The 11,133-nt window shown below is 34.6% G+C and overlaps 1 pseudogene; it reads right to left on the bottom strand.

Moving 5' to 3' along the window:
- Window positions 1-3,941: 3,941 nt before the first annotated feature.
- Window positions 3,942-8,199, bottom strand: LOC121978313 (annotated as a pseudogene).
- Between the last annotated feature and the right edge of the window lie 2,934 nt (window positions 8,200-11,133).

Here is an 11,133-nt window from a genome sequence, read left to right on the forward strand (position 1 = left end):
AGAATTAATATACTATAAAGAAAACATAGATAAATTAAGTAAATAAAAAATTATTATTCATGATTATGAAAAGAAAAATATTAGTTCATGGTCATTGAACTATGATCAACATTATTCTCAGGCTAAAAAAAAGAAAAATATTAATTCATAATTATTGAATAGTGTGATCAACATTATTGTTATACTCAATAAATAAATATGCCATATCAAATTGGGAGATATAATCAAAACTATAATCAACTTTGTCATCATTAAAAATAAAATTTGTCTCAATCGCCTTTTGTACTTTCTTTTTCACTGATTCTTGATGGAGATCAGTGAGATGTTTTTGCATACAATAGGTACATGACTAATGACCTTTTATGCCACAATGATAACATATTTTCTCTATAGTTTTATTGTATTGACCCTTTTTGGATTCATGTGTCACTGTGTTACTCTCCCCCTTTTCCATATGATGAGAGCAATCATCGTGAAAATATTGTCGACCATGACCACATCCTCATCCATGACCATAACTATGACCACGACCACGACCACGACCACGACCATGATTATGGCTTCTAAAGTTGTATGTTGTCACACTCACTCGGGGAATGGAACAGATCCAGTTAGACGGGCCTTGTGATTTTTCATTAAAAGCTAATTATTTTGTTCGGCTAATAGGAGGCACGAAATCAGTTTAGAATACTTTTCAAAACCCTTTACATCATATTTGATGCATGGAAAGTGAAGAATATTTTTTCTAGCATATCTTCGCTAGTAATAGTTTCTCCACATAATTTCAATTGAGAAGTTATTCAAAATAATGCCGAATTATATTCGCTCACATATTTAAAATCTTGCAAGCGTAGATGCAACCAATCAAACTGAGTCTTTGGAAGGATGATTGTCTTTAGATGATCATACTTCTCTTTCAAATTGTTCCTAAAAATAAGTGGATCCTTCATAGTGAGATATTATTTTTTAAAGCTTCGTGAAGATGATGGCAAAAGAAGATCATCGATTTTGCTTTATTTTGGTTGGATGTTGTATTTTTGTCTTTAATGGTATCTCCAAGATCATTTGCATCAAGGTGAATTTCAGCTTCTAGTATCCATGAGAGATAGTTTTTTTTCCGATGATATCAAGGACCATGAACTTTAATTTCGTGAGATTTGACATGATAATTATATATATAAAAAGATAATTGACAGAATTAAAATGATTGAAAGTTTTGAAATTACCGTTCACTATCTCAAATAACTTAGGGTGTGTTTGGTTTGTAACAACCACCCTTCTTACTACTACTCTCTAAGGGCGACCGTTACCTAACTGCTACTCTACTTACTAGTGTCACTGACGCTATTATTAGAATCAGTTAGATTTATCACGGCCCTAGAGGAATCCCTACTGAAAAATTTCGACAGAATCTCCCCTATACCGATGACCAAATCCATAGTACATAAGATATATACGCAACCACAGGCGGCTGGAACACATTTTTCACAACCACGCAGTTATGAAAACAACAGTAAAAGAAAGAACTACTCCAGTAAAACAACCAACTATATCACTCCACAAATAATTAAAGTGACTAAATGCATATGCGGAAATAAACTCAACTACAATCTCACAAACTTCATAATAGTGTTAAAGAAAAGAACTAAAGCATAAACTCTAATCAAATAGGTCCTGCAGGTTTGGTAGCACCCTCTGGATCTCTCCATAGTCCAGACATCACACACCTTCATCACCACCACCATCCTGTCGCCTCCCTTTCATATCTTAGCTTTTCCTTTATCTGCAGTAGGAGGAAAGAAAAAAAGGATCTATAAGCGAAAACGCTTAGTAAGTACTAATCTATCTCACAAAACTCGAAGTGCATAAAAGTAATGCAATAATACTGAAACTGAAATGCTAAAGCAAAGCTGCATGTACTCATGGTATACAGAAATAAAACTGAATACTAAACATGCTCACTAACTGACAGGAAAGTAATGAAACTACTACTATAGGCTTAGAATTAAAGAACTAAACTTTTATTGATTCTAAGCATAAACTTGTTTCATTTTCTTATATGCTTATACTAGAAATTAATCTTTTAATTTCTCTTTCACTTTCTTCTTCTTGTTCTTCTTACTTTTCTTATACTAGAAATTAATCTTTTAATTTCTCTTTCACTTTCTTCTTCTTTTTCTTCTTACTTCTTCTTTTCTTTTTCTTTGGGCCCAGGCTTAGTACCATCTTTGTTTTGCGCGCTCTCTAATAGTGACTGGGGTAGCGAGCCACAAGCCCTATGAGGATAAAGACCTCGGTCTTACCAGGGCCAAGACCTCGGAATTGGTCACCTGGATTTGTTTAACGATAACCTCGGAAGTCGGGTACTAGCCTCTTACTTTAATTTACTTGTTATCTCTTTTTAATTAGACCTTGGTCTTTTTCTTTTTACACAGTTTTCTCATAATCCTTTATTAGAGTTTAGGGTTTAGGGTTACCAGGATTCATAAACTTTAATACTTAAGCCTGGAGGTTTAGAGTTCTTTGTTTTTTTATTCCTTTGTGAAGCTCACGGCAGAACCTCAAAAGAAAACCAAAGTCCCCCAATTCTTTTCACATAGAACTCACGGCAATCATCCTAAACCCCTAAATTCAATCACTTTCAAAGCATGATTCGGAAACAAGGAAAGCCACTTATCCAAGGTTCACCGCCGAATTCATCCAACCAGGGAACTCACGGCAGATTCACATCAAGGGGAACTACAAATCCGAAAACAAGGAAACGAAATCCAAAGATTCGGAGCAACTCCTACCGCAGGTGAGTAGTACTTACTTGCTTTCTTGGACTTACAACCGGAGAAGAGGATTCTAGGGTTTCGGCTAGCTTCAAATCTCGGCGTTCCTTTTGTTTCCGCGTGCTCCCTTCGACGAGAGAAGCTCGGGTCCAAGAAGATCTCACGGAAGTGTCCTTGTCCGACCGCCGGAGGCGAAGCCCGAGCTGCGGCTGCTTTTTGCCCGAGAGGAAGTCGACGCCGCGAGAGAGAAAGGAATCGCGAGATTAGGTCACGGGAATCATCCTTTCTCCTCTTAACTTGTCCCTTTTATAACCTAGGTCTAACTTTGCCCTTTACTATAACTTACATGTATCCCGCTTCATACTTATTAACAAACCACGCGTAGCCCAGTTGGTTGGTTGCGTCCGGTTAGGTTGGGTTCGGCCGGAGGTCTTGGGTTTGAGTCTTACCTTCAACGGTTTTTGCCAAAACTTCTTTCTTTTTGTAAACCTACTAAACGACCTCCAAAAATTACGTAAAAATACTCTAAAAATCTCTAGAATATTTTAAAAGTATTCCCAAATATTTTTATGGATTTTTAGAACTTGAAATGGGAAAAATTATGCGTTTTTCATTTTTATTTTCTGAAAAATATGCATTTTCTAAAAAATAAAAAATAATTTTTAGACATTCTCTATTTTTTCAGAACATATTATTTTTTTAAAAAAATAGACATGAAAAATACAAACCAAATATTATTTTTTAGAAACACGAGCGCATTTTCAAACAATGGAAAAAAAAATACAAATCAAACACATCCTTAATCTCCTTGGATGATGAAAGCTTAGTGCTCATATTATAAAATATGATGGTAAGAAGAGAGAAAACAGAGAGAGTGAATAGGGAATTATTATCACTTTATGGAATTTCAGTTAGGATATAATATAATTCTTGATGATAAAAAGTAAATACGTTCGTCTCCAATGTCCCCGTCAATCCATCTCAGGATCAACACAAAAATGATAAATTACGGATGACTATTAACCTTTGAAATAATGACTAATATATAAAAGAGATATTTACCTCAATTTTACTGAGATATATTAAAAATTGAATTCATGGACCTCCATAAGATATATTCATACATTCATAACCGTTTGATTATTTTCACATTTATAAATAAGTACATCAATTAATCTCCCTGTCAACTAAATCCTCGATTGCACACAGGCGCCCGAACTTGTCGGCCACCGCCTGCGCCACCGACACCAGCATGGTGTAGCCATGCAAATCTCCGACCAACTGCAGGAAGAAGCAGTAGATCTCGCTCGCCACCGTCCCCATGTGCAACGGCAGCCCGACCCCGAAGTCCACCTCCTCCAGTCCCAGCTTGGTCCACGACGAGATCACCAGACTCGCCGACAAGTCCGGCCACCCCCGCCTCAGCTCCAGAAGATCCACAACCGAACGCACATGGCAGTCGTCGACGACTTCCTTGGCTGCCTGCACCAGCCCGATTCCGTAGCGAGCGCCTGATGCCGTCAGCTCCGCCACTGAGGCCTCCGCGCAGGCCAGCACGAACGCGTTGCCGTAGTACCCTCCGGGGAGCTCCGGCCTCATCCTCCGGCGGACATTGACCGAGAAGAGGAGCTTGACGCGGAGCGCCGCCGGCAGGTCCAGCGCCCAGATCCACGCGCGCCCCACGTGCCACGCGAGGACCTCGAAGGAGGTGCACTTGAGCGACGGCACGCACTGCTTCTTGAGGTGCAGGGTTTGGGCGGCCGTGAAGGTGATCGAAACAGGGGCCAACGGTTGCGAGAGGAGGAATTGCGTGATGTCGTCGTGGTGTTCCTGCGCCGGCCGCGTGAACTCCGGGTGGGGGAAGTCGACCCGCGGTGGCTCTCGAGGCATGAGGAGGCCGCGGTAGTGGAAAGCGGCGACGGGGAGCATGGCGCCGCTAGAGTTGGCGGTGAGCAGCGCTCACGCATGCAGGAACTGCACCGTCCCGACGGCGTCGCAGAGACAGTGACTGAACGCGGCGCAGAGGATCCAGGTCGTCTCAAGATTCCTCGAGGTCGTAGATAAAAAAAAAAATTAAAAAACAAATTTTTTTAATATATTTTAAATTTTCTTTAATATTTTTCATTTAGATTTGAGACCGAAAATAATGATTTTAAAAAAATATTTTTAAAATTAATTATTAAAAAAAATTAAATATTATTTTTTTAAAAAATTAATTTTTTATATAAAATTTAATTTTCTGATTGTTATTTTGATAATAATTTTATTTTTTATTAATAAAATTATTAAATTATTTAATTTTTTTAGTTAGAATGTCAAATAGATTTTATTAATTTTAATTTTAAAAAAATTATTTTTGTTAATGCATTTTACTTTATATTTTATGATAAAAAAATCTTTAATTCATATTATTATGGAAAAATAAAAAGAAAGAACGATGAAGAAATATTATCGGCAAAGGAAGAGAAGGACGTTCTCTTCGAGTATCATCAATGAGAAAGGAGAAACATGCAAAATCACTGATGAAAAAAAGAAAAGGACACAATGCGAACTATTAGGATTTTTAAGAAATATTGAGAAGAAAAAAATTCATTAGGTTTTATAAGAATAGTATTACTAATTGTAAAATAAAATGAGAATGAAGTAATAATAAAAAAAAGAAAGAAATATGTCAATTTAAAAATAAATTATATTTAAGGCAGAAAAAAATCTCATATAAAATTATGATAGGTAATTAATGAGAAAATAAATATAACTACATTGGAATGGATAATAAATTAATTGATAAAATGTCATTAATAAATTAAATGTACATTTATAATTAATTAATATTAATGATACTAATTTAATTTTTTCAACATTTTTAATTAATTAATCAATGATTCCAATAAAATTAGGATCATAGGCTTAATAGCATGTGGCCTAGACCTTGAGCCTGACAGGATCATGCCGCCGCAGCTCAAGTGCGTCACCTGTTTAGTGCCGGATCAAGGAAACCAAAATGAGGTCGATTCGTTTTCCTGAAACAGGGGAGAGCTCTGTTTCTGAGTTGTGACCTGAATCACGAGCGGCGGGATATCGAGAAAGGCCCCGGCCGGAGGCTGGTACAGGAGCTTCCTCCACGACTGGTGCGGCTGGCCGGCGTCGCGGAGGAAGTCATCGACGGTGAGTTGGGCATGAGCCTCGGCGAGCACAGCGCCCTGGGCATTGCAGTTGATCTCCAGCTTCTCGCCTGCCGGGATGAGGCGGCCGGCAAGGGGGTAGTACTCGACGAGAGCCTTGGCCAAAGAGGAGGCGAGGGCGTCGGCGGGGATCGAGGTGCGGTAGACGTAGAGGTACTTGATGGAGAAGTGGAGTATGGGCTGGTCGTTGAGGTTGGAGAGGTAGAGGGAGTGTGAAGGGGTGGGGCCGCAGGGGCGGACAAGATGGGTGGGGTAAGGTAGCAGCAGTCGGGGATGATCTTCATGGCTGTGTATAGATCCAATTGAGAAAGGCTGCAAAACTGTGAAATTGCTGGTCCTCAGTTTCCTTCGCACCCAATCTAAATATGGTAAATTTTTCCGCTGAGTTGCATGGTAAAAATTTGAAATCGGGTGAGGATACTTGATTTTTCTGAGAATAAGGACATCTAATAGTTAGAATTTTAAATGAGTTTTTGAAAGAATAAGGACATCTAATAGTTAGAACTTTAAAAGAGTTTTTTTTTTAAATTTTAATATGTCATATTAATAATATAAAAATTAATTAAAATATCTTCAATGATTAAAATTCTAAATAAATTTTCTTATGATTCATATCATAACATGAGTTGTATGATTTCATACATATTGTATCAAATTTGATAAAAGAGTAGATTTATGTTTTCACTACTACTCTTAAACTACAAACCTCAAATTTCACCTCTATAATGATTCAAGACTTTTTATTCAGTTTTTTTGATTTTACAAATCTCTCATAAACTTTGCATTCAAGATGCCCTAAGACAGGTTCAAGATGGGTATAGAAATGTTATCCTGAATTCGTCTTGAATATTATTATTAATATTAATAAATAATAATAAATTTTTTTAAAAATATTAATAATAGTGTTAGTATTAATATAAATTTTTTTGAAAATATTAATAATAATAATATTATTAATATCGATATTAATATTAATATTATGATTAATAATAATAATAATAATAATAATAATAATATAAATTAAATTTAGTGATGAGACGGGGATGGAGGTAGGGATGAGGATTTAATTCTCGTGCGTTTGGATTCGGGAAATCTATGAATCTGAAAAAAAAATAAAAATGAGACAAGAATGAGGATAACAAATCCACTCTTACCCCATCTTATTGTCATCCTTAATCATAAGATAGATAAATCATGATAATTAAGAGGGTACATGATGGATACAGTTAGATCTGAAAATTTATGTCCTGATATTTATATGATTCGATTCCACGTTCTCAATTATAAATATAATCATCATTTATCATCTGACATACGTGGAGAGCAGTGATGGAAAGTGAAAAGAGAATGGTTACCTGAGGACGTATTAATATTTTAAATAAATCTATTTCTTAGGTCTATTGACCGGGTCTCATAAATATACCATAATTGTACCCCTTACACGTACCTAAAATTAACAAAGTTTAATTAGTTGGGCAAAACCTTTCTCTTATTCGTTACCTTATCTACGGAATGGAAAGAGCGCGTGGGAAAGGAGTGATAGACGATAAATTAGGATAATCATAAATTAATTTTAATTGTCGCCTATAATTAAAGTTAGTAAAAATTTAATAAAATCGAATTTAACTGACTGACCAAATTTTAAAATAGAGTTCAGTTAATTTATTTTTAGTTCTGTTAATTTAATTTTTAAATTTTTTTAATAAAATTTAGTCTGATTTCGATTTAAAATTAGTAATTCAGTTAAATTGAATAAGAATATTAATTTAATTATTTTTTATTTAAAAATATAATTAATCAAATAAAATGTTTAATTAAATAAATAAATTTTTTAATTTAATTAATTTAATTTTAAAATTTTAATTAATTCTATCAAAATTAAATTAACCTATATTTAATTGATTTGATTCATTTAATTTTCATAGAAAAATTTCATCTAATTGATTTGAAAAAAAATAATTTATTTAATTTTCAATTTATTTTTCAAAGTCAATTTGACTCATCATGTATATTTATTTGTTTGATTGAGATTATTATTATTATTATTATTATTATTATTATTATTATATAAAATAATTATTTTTCTTCTTTGCTTTCCTACGTTCTTAAACGGTATAAAGTTATGAGACTAGCCACCTCCCCATCTTATTGCTTTTATCTTGCAAATCAGTTCCTTTTCCAACAGCACCTTCCCCTCCTCCTCCTCCTCCTCCTCCTCCTCCTCCTCTCAAATCGGCTGCCATCACCTCATCCTTCCTCACCCGGCCCACGCAGACTCTTCACTATCTGATACTTATTCTTATTTTTTCTTCACCCAAAATCTGCTCCTTGAAAAACATATAACGATATCAAAAAAAAATTAAGTATTAAATCTTTCTAATTATATTAATACAATATAGAAATGACTTAATCTGTCTCTCAACAAATATAACGATAGGATGATATATCTAAGATTGTATGTTATTTATATTTTTAGATTTTTGATATGGAAATGAAGATTTTAAATTTTGATTCTAAACCTAGCAATTAAAATAACAAAACAAGTAGGAAACTAATCTAATACTTAGAATGAAATTTAACTAAGTGCCAATAATTAATTCATAACACATTATCACTCTATGCAATGAGTTTTACCATCAACACAATTAAACTAAGATATGAAATAGCAAGTCATAAATGAAATATCTAAAGCGATGAATAAGCTAAGAAAAGAAAGAGCAAGACATATAAGAAGTCTACTATGAAATTAAATTTAATAAATATCAAACGAAATATGTTCTAAGCTACAAAAACAGTAAATAAAAGGAATTGATCCAAACTCGCAACCAACTACACAAACGCCACACTCTTGCCGTCACACAAGAGGTCAAAGACGAAAACACCCAACTCCAGTTGTCGGAAAAGAATAATAAGTAACTTCTGAACTCTGGAATCAACCTAAAACTTGTAATATTCACCATAGAGACCTCTCCAATGATGAATGCAAGAATCAAACCGAAACTAGAAATGCTGAAACTAAAATCTAAAAATCAAAGTTGAAGGGATGAAATGGAATGTTGTGGATGAACAGAATGAGCTCAGAATCACAGAAGGAACACCTTTAATGTTTGTTGATGAGAGGCGGAATCATTGGATCGGAGGAACACCTCTAACAGTGGTGGAAATAGCAGTGAGCTAAGAATTCAGCAAACCCACATCTAGGCCTCTTGCCGACGAGCTTCCAGATGATCGGAAAATGGTTCAGTAGCTTCCTTGAAGCTCCCTCATTAACGTCGATGCTTGAGAAGTTGATCGGAGGTGGAATTGGGGGCTGCGGAGAAGAAATCGTGGATGAACAATAACCCGAGCCACTGTTCATCCACAAGAAATTTAGGGTGCGTTTGGTTTGCACCGTTTTCATTTTCATTTTCTGGAAAACGCGCGTTTTCTAGAAAATAGAAAATGACTTTTTGTCATTCTCTGTTTTTCTAGAAAACGATAACCAAATTTTTAGAAAATGCGCGCGAAAAACGCAAACCAAACACCGTTTTTCAGAAAACGCGCGTTTTCCAGAAAATGGAAATGGAAAACGCGTGTACCAAACGTCCCCTTAGATTTTAAAGCTAGGTTTGAACCAGGTTCAATTGTGGAATTGGGATTGGTTCAAGTGAAGTTTTAGAGATTTGTTAAGGAGGATTTGACTTGATTTAACTTAAGAGGTAAACTCCTTGTGATGGGTTGAATCGATTTGGTTGAGTTTCTTCATCAAGTTGGTTAAACCAAACTTGTTTGTGCTTTGGTCATATACCAATTTGGATCCACTTAATTGTCTTACAAGACCAAATATAAATCATGAGAAATAATATCATGAATTAAGAAAAGAAATATAATTTAGCTCAAAACAATTCTCAATTTTTAAACAATTTTAAATGTGTCATTTAACAAATATAATTAGCTCAAAATCACCCAATATCAATCAAAAGGATGTGTCAAATAAATAAGTTATCAAATCCTCTACACTTATTCTCGCATGTACCATGCAAGTAAACTAAACTAAAGAAACAATTAATGTTGTACCCCTCTAATCATTCTCAATCGTATTTAGAAAATAATAAAAGAAAGTTACCTAGGATTGTCAAGTTTTAACAATTCAAGCATTCATGGTTTCAATTCTTACCATGGTTAACAACATCATGACTTCAATCCATTATGAATAAACTAAGAATGATATCAATAAACCAATCCAAAAAAGGGAATTTTCGGTGACTCACAATCCAAATCTCAAATTCATGTAATGGTGGAGCAACTCAAGCTACTCATGTTCATGCACTACCATATGCTTGCTTATCTTCTACTCTTCACCACTAACCTAGGCGTTAGAATACACAATTATGATGGTTTATAATGATGAAAAATAAAAGAAATGAGGAGGATAAAATTCAAAGTTATAGTGAAGACATGGACACAAAAGAAGGCTATATAGATGGATTATCGGCCATACTTCATTATTTTCTTTACTTCCTAAACTTACTTCCCAATATACTGATCAGTACTGCGAAGAGGACTTGGTACACAACCAGTTTATAATTTCATAATACCAGAATTCAGATTTCAAGTTCCAGTTGTGTCATTTCCTAACTGTTTTCCATTGAAGTTCAGGTTTGTGCCAATTCAGAATCCTTACTTGCTGAAGGCTATATCTTTCCAATATCCAAAATTTATCTTCAAGTATTTAGTTCCAAAATTCATGACCAGAAAGGGAAATTCTGATATGAAACTGATTTATATACTTTTGGCTTCTCAATTCCCAAATTTGAACTTAAAGTGATTCTTGCCTTGAACCATGAAGAATAAAACTCGGTAAAAAGTTTCATTAAGCACTGAGTTGATAGAAACTTCAATTCAAAACAATACTAATCAGAAATAGCACAAGGATTTGGCACGCATAATTAGGTTTTGGAGTAGATTGTTGTAACAATTCAAAAATGAGATTCATGCTTCAGTTCTTGGTTGCAAAAATCAAATTTGTAGAATCAAATTTCTTTGAACTTTACAGACATCAAAAATTTTAACCCACTTACTATATCATAAAAATCTAATTAGATTTTGAATCCACTGAGTACTAGAATTGGATTGCTTCATCATTGATTCTTGTTCTGTAGTGAAGCTGTAAATTTTAGATCTCCAATTCATTGAAA

The sequence above is a fragment of the Zingiber officinale genome, chromosome 4B, assembly GCF_018446385.1.
Source record: "Zingiber officinale cultivar Zhangliang chromosome 4B, Zo_v1.1, whole genome shotgun sequence".
Taxonomy (NCBI): domain Eukaryota; kingdom Viridiplantae; phylum Streptophyta; class Magnoliopsida; order Zingiberales; family Zingiberaceae; genus Zingiber; species Zingiber officinale.